The following is a 6,009-nucleotide window of genomic DNA, read 5'->3' as shown; positions in this document are numbered from 1 at the left end:
TTGGGGCAAGGGGTGAATATGACCAAAACATAGTATATAACATTCTGAACACACACACAAAATCTGGGAGGGGCTCATTTCATCTTTGAAGACATCATCACACCCCTAACACACCAATCTCCATTCTCACATCCTTCTCACTTTGATTGTAAGGTTCAAGGTAATCATTAGACCACCCTATATTTTGCATTAAAATGCTTAGCAACTCAATATTTTCAAGAAAATTTATAGCTTTAATTACAGGGAGGTTGAGTTTCTGGTGGTTTTTATTAATCTAACACCTAGATCGTTTCCTTTTCAGAGTTACAAACAGCACTGTGGGTTTCTTCCCTCCCCTCCACCTGCCCTGACCATTAGACGGATGAGACATCTGAGGCCACTGCCACTGTTCATCTCCCAGACAGCAGCTGTCTACAGCACAATTGCGGTTAAATCTGATACAAGTATGGATAGTTTCCCCCCAGTGAACCACGAGGTATTTGTAGGCCTAGATTATATATGAGGGCATAGAAGGATAGGATTGGAGGTGGCATGCCAGTGTGGGCATCCAGGAAAGGGGAAGGCACTGACAGCATCAAGAGAACACTATGAAGGTTGGGAAACATACGAGAAGCCTTGGAAAGGGATATGGTACCAACACACACCATGGGAATGTGTATGCCAAGTAGAGCTGTGAAAAATGAGGCAAACACACATTGCAGTTAAATTTCCTTGGGGAAATTTCCCCAAGGAGGCCACAATAATGGCTGGCCAAGGAGAATGACTACACTGATGAGATGCAGGAAGGTGGCTATTATAAAGAATGGACAGTAAGCCCCGACACAGATGACCAGAGGAGAAAAATAATTCAATGGAGATGATGTATAAGGGGGAACTTTACTTCTGGTTCTGTGAGCTTCCCAGAGGAAGCTGTAGTTCCATCATCACAAAGAGGCAGGAGGCAGCCATGCCACTGGGTCAGGTCTGTAGGGGGAGGCCCCACCACTGGGTCAGGTGTTCAGGAGGAGGCCATGCCAGGAGGTCAGGTCTGCCAGAATTCCAGGAGGTCTATGAAGAATAGGTCCAACTAGCGAGGGTGAGTGATGCAAACTCCAGCCAAGACACAACCTCTAGGGGAGCTGGGTGCAAAACTGGGGCACCTTTACCAACACTGTCCTTTTTCTTCTTGGAGAAAGATACAACTAGAGTTTCCCCCATCTGAAAGCTGGATATCCCAAATGCTCTAAAATCTAAAGCCATTTTGGAGCTGACATTATACTTAACCTATACCATACCTACCTTCGTGTGGCCGATTTCAACCAAAACACAGAGGAATTGATAATCTATGACATTATCTTCAAGAAGCATGTATACATAATGCAAGTACAACATAAGTGAAGGGATATTTAGGGCCATGCTTTTGCCTTGTTTATAGGAAAATACTCCTTAACACAAAGTAATACAGAACTAAACCCTTGAAATCTGAAACACTTCTGGTCCCGAGCTGAAGGGGAGATGACATAATGAGTAAAGAACAGTTTGCATACTTCTGGTGACACTTTTCCCAGCTTCCCACACTGCAGCCAAGGCAAGGGCAAGATCTAGACCTCACCATTACCAGAGCATTCAGACCACATCCCTCCCTTGCTTTCCAGGGAATGAAAACAGCTGTTTGCCTTGTGGTCCAACCCTACTTTCCACAGCCCTGTCATTTGGTTTATAGGAACACCATTCTCTCCCTTTTCTGTCAAATCCACCAGGAAAGCAGGGACAGGATGGGCTTTGGGCACAGGAAGTCTGGATTGTTTCCCAGGACCGGCGCACACTGCTTGATCAGCAATTCAAATACTTCCTCCTTTTCCAGAGACAATATACTTTAAGTTTTATTCTGGTTTTTTGTAGACACTTACACAACCTGGTGTTTAATTTCTGGACACTCTCATTTTCTGGAGTCGGATCTAGACTAGCAGCGTAGTTGTGGAACTGCCCCTTAGATCCCACTTCTGTCAAAAAGCACTGGGCTCCTTACCTGGGTACATAATCTTTAGTCTTAATAATAAAAATTCAGAGTCAGCTATTGGGGTGGAAGGTGAAGGATCAGAAAAACAAAGCAGCCAGCCACTATAGAGTTCTTACCTCTACCGATACTCAGACCAGAGGGGCAACCCTGTCCTCAGACTGCATCCTCAGACTGACTGTCTCAGACTGCACTACTCCTCAGCCTGCATCCTCAAACTACATCCTCAGACTGCTGCGGCTCAGACTGCTCTGAGCTCCGATCTCCTCCTGCCTTATATTCCTTTCTCCGCCCAGCCATATCACTCCTGTCTCCAACTCCCTAGTGTTGGAATTAAAGGTGTGTGATCCCTAGTGCTAAGTTCACCTTTATGTGAGCTCTGTTTCTTTTTTAGAGAGATTCAATCTCATGTAGCTCAGGGTGGCCTTAAACTAACAGAGATATGTCTGCTACTATCTCCAGATGCTGGGGAAAAAGATGTGTGCCATCACTTTCTGGCCCTTATTGCTAACTACTGCACTCTGATCTTCTGGTGAGCTTTATTTGTTACAGCATAAAAAAATATCACCACATTGAGGGTATACTTTCAGTTATTGACAGATTAGCAACTCTACCAGTTTATCAGACCAGCTTAGAGAACATACAGGACCAGAAGACACTGATGTTAAGGATGGGCAGGTCCACACCTTGGCCAGGCCTAGATAGTGATGCATACCTTCTGCATTCTAGTTAAACCTTAACTTATGTCAGCTCTCCGAAGACAGATTGGGAGGGTTCACTGATCCTCTTGATTTGTTCATCTTCCCAATGTGGTCACACTAAATATATCTGATTTTCATCATGATTGGCTTTTTTTGTCTTTAGTTGGTTGGCTGGGAATGGTAGCTGAGCCTAGCCTGCTGCTGCTAGACTAACAGCAGACTTAGAATCCAGGCTGAGTCATAAGAGTCATAAGTAAGGATCTCCCCTGGGCTGAGGATACAGCTCCAGGGAGAACCCCTGCCTAGCACATACAAGGCTCTGGGTTCTATCCTGAGCACAGAGCCTCTTCCAGGACTGTGCTGATTAGGAGGAGCTAATCATCATATCCAAGCATTTTCATTTTTATTCCCTGAAAACTTGGTTCACATGTTTTCAAGACTAAAGTCTAAACTGTCCCCTTCTTTTGATTCTTTTTCTGACCATAGTGTCAGGTTTTGGGCTGATGGTAGCCTGACTCTCCCTCTCCAATGACCTCTGCTTTTTTCACCCAAGAGAATCTCAGATACAAAGCAGAACACGCTTACTTTCTGCTCAGTGGCATTAGTCACCCACAGGATAGAGTTTAATAAACTCCAAGCACAAGACGCAGATTCCTCACCAGCAATTGGCAAACCTTTCCTGGAGAGGCCCAGCCAGCAAATACTTCAGACTTTACGAACCAAATAACTAAGTGGAGCGGCTGTTCTTACAACAAAGCTGAAGGTCATTCTTACATTTAAAGACACACAATTTGTTTTTAAAGGGAAGGCTGAGACAAAGCAGGCAGTGGTATTTGCTTGGTCCTAGGGAGCCAGGCCGTGCTGACTCAGCTCTTCTTTGCCTTGGACTCCTGGCCACTCTGCATCTCTGTGCTCCCTATTTCCTTTCTTCTGTTCTTGGCCACATCCCTCAAGATCTCTGCTAGTGGCTCCAGAATATGGCTTATTTGGTAGAGCGCCTGTCCAGCATGCAACACTAGATTTAATCCCCAGCCCTGCAGAAGATCTCTGCCAGCCAGCTATCTGCAGGCTGATTCATGCCTTTCCTTGGAGCTGTTGCTCAGACAGCTGCACTCACTTAACAACACTGGGAGCTTGTTCTCTCCTGGTCAAGACCCATTTTCACAGTTGCTATAGCCCACCTCCAGTGACCTTTCTGTGCCTCGTGCCACCATCCAAATTCCCTGGATTCAACCTAAGCTCTGTTCATTATCTTGTTTCACTAGCACATGGTATTCTGAAACCCTTGATTTTTAGAGATCATTTAAACCAATGTTAATTGCATCTGTTTATTTATCTCTCTCTGTGTGTGCATACACATGCATGTCCTCCTCTGTATATGAATATATGATTGTGCAGATGCTGCAGCACACATGTAGAGGTCAAAGAGCTGGCTCCAGAGATCTCACTGAATTCTCCCAGAACTCTCTGGGCACATCAACAGGACTCGGCAAACACTAAGTAAACATGACTTTTTCTGCAAGGAAGTAGAAACTCAAGTCAAGATTAGTAGGAACAAAGAAAATGTAAGAAACTGATATTTGGTTTGGTTTGATTTTTTTCCAGCTTTACTCCCCACTACTCTAGTTTCCCCTAAATCTCAGACATCTATGTGGAAGTAGATCAGTTGCTGACTAAACCCATGGCTGTATTCCATGAATACATGATGGATCGATCAACCAGGCAGTCAAACACATAATTTAAGAGGAGCCTGTAGATAGATCTTTCTTTAGGCTGCTGGCTCTCAAAAAACAACACAGAGATTTTTTTATTAATTATAAAGGCTCCGCCTATAGCTTAGACTTATCCCTCTAGCTCTTATAATTAAAATTAACCCATTTCTAGTCATCTATGTATTGCCACGTGACTCGTGGCTTTTCTGTCTCCTCCTACATGTCTTCCTTCTGCATCCAGCTAGTGACTCCTTTCTTCTTCCCAGAGCTCTCTGTCCAGAAGTCCTGCCTAGATATTGGTCACTCAGCTCTTTATTAAACCGATCCCAGTGACACATCTTCACATAGCGTAAAGGAATATTCTGCAACAGGGGACAAGGTGGTGCACACTTGTAACTTCACTTCTTGGGGAGTAGAGGCAGAAGAATGTCAGCTAGGTCTACATAGTGAGACTCTGTCTTAAAAAGTAAGCAAAACCCAAGGTGTGTCCAGAAGTGATTGTTCTATTGCTCATGCATTGCCAAAGGGCCTATTGTCTTTCTCATTGAACCGTCCTGTTTGATTCCTCAGCCTATTTGCCAGTAGCCAAAGGGATTGTTCTACAAACAGAAGCTGGAACCTGTTACTTTCTATCTTCATTCTCACTGAATTCTAGGAAATCTTTAATTTTTTTCTTATTTTTCTACCTTGACCCAGGAATGGCGCATTTGCACATTATTAGACTTACATGGGTTTGTAGAGTATCTGTAGTTTGTGTTGTTATTGAAGTCTAACTTTAAAGTATGGTAGTACAATAAGATGTAGGGTGTTATAGCAAATTTTTGTATCTGTTGAGGTTTGGTATGGTGCCAAGTATGTGGTCAATTTTAGGGAAGGTTCCATGCACAGAGAAGAAAGTATATTCTTTTGAGTTTGGATGGAATGTTCTATAGATGCCTGTTAAACCCAATTGGGTCATAACTTCTGTTAGTTCCTTTGATTTTTTTGTTAAGTTTCTGTCTGATGGTCCTGTCTAGTGGTGAGAGTGGGGTGTTGAAGTCTCCCACTATAAGTGTGTGAGGTTTTATGTGTGATTTGAGTTTTAGTAATGTTTCTTTTATGAATGTGGGTGCCTTTGTATTTGGGGCATAGATGTTCAGAATTGAGACTTTGTGCTTATGGATTTCTCCTGTGGTGAATATGAATTGACCTTCTTCATGTCTTTTTATTGATTTTAGTTTAAGTCTAATTTGTCAGATGTTAGGATTGCTACTCCAGCTTGTTTGTTGGTTCCATTTGACTGGAAAATCTTTTTCCAACCCTTAACTCTGAGGTAGCATCTGTCTTTGAAGTTGAGGTGTGTTTCTTGTATGTAGCAGAAGGGTAGATTCTGTCTTCGTATCCATTATGTTGGCCTGTGTCATTTTATAGGCGAGTTAAGACTATTAATATTGAGGGATATTAATGACCATTAATTGTTAATTCATATATATATATATATATATATGTATACTATTTTTTCTTATTTTACATATCAATCCCAGTGCTCTCTCCCTCCCTCCTTCCTATGCATTCCAAACCCTCTCCCATCCCACTTCCACCCTCCACTCTACAGTGAGGG

Source organism: Phodopus roborovskii, unplaced genomic scaffold (assembly GCF_943737965.1).
Source record: "Phodopus roborovskii unplaced genomic scaffold, PHOROB, whole genome shotgun sequence".
NCBI classification, from domain to species: Eukaryota; Metazoa; Chordata; class Mammalia; order Rodentia; family Cricetidae; genus Phodopus; species Phodopus roborovskii.
The sequence above is the reverse complement of the archived record's forward strand: the minus strand, read 5'-3'. Positions refer to the sequence as shown.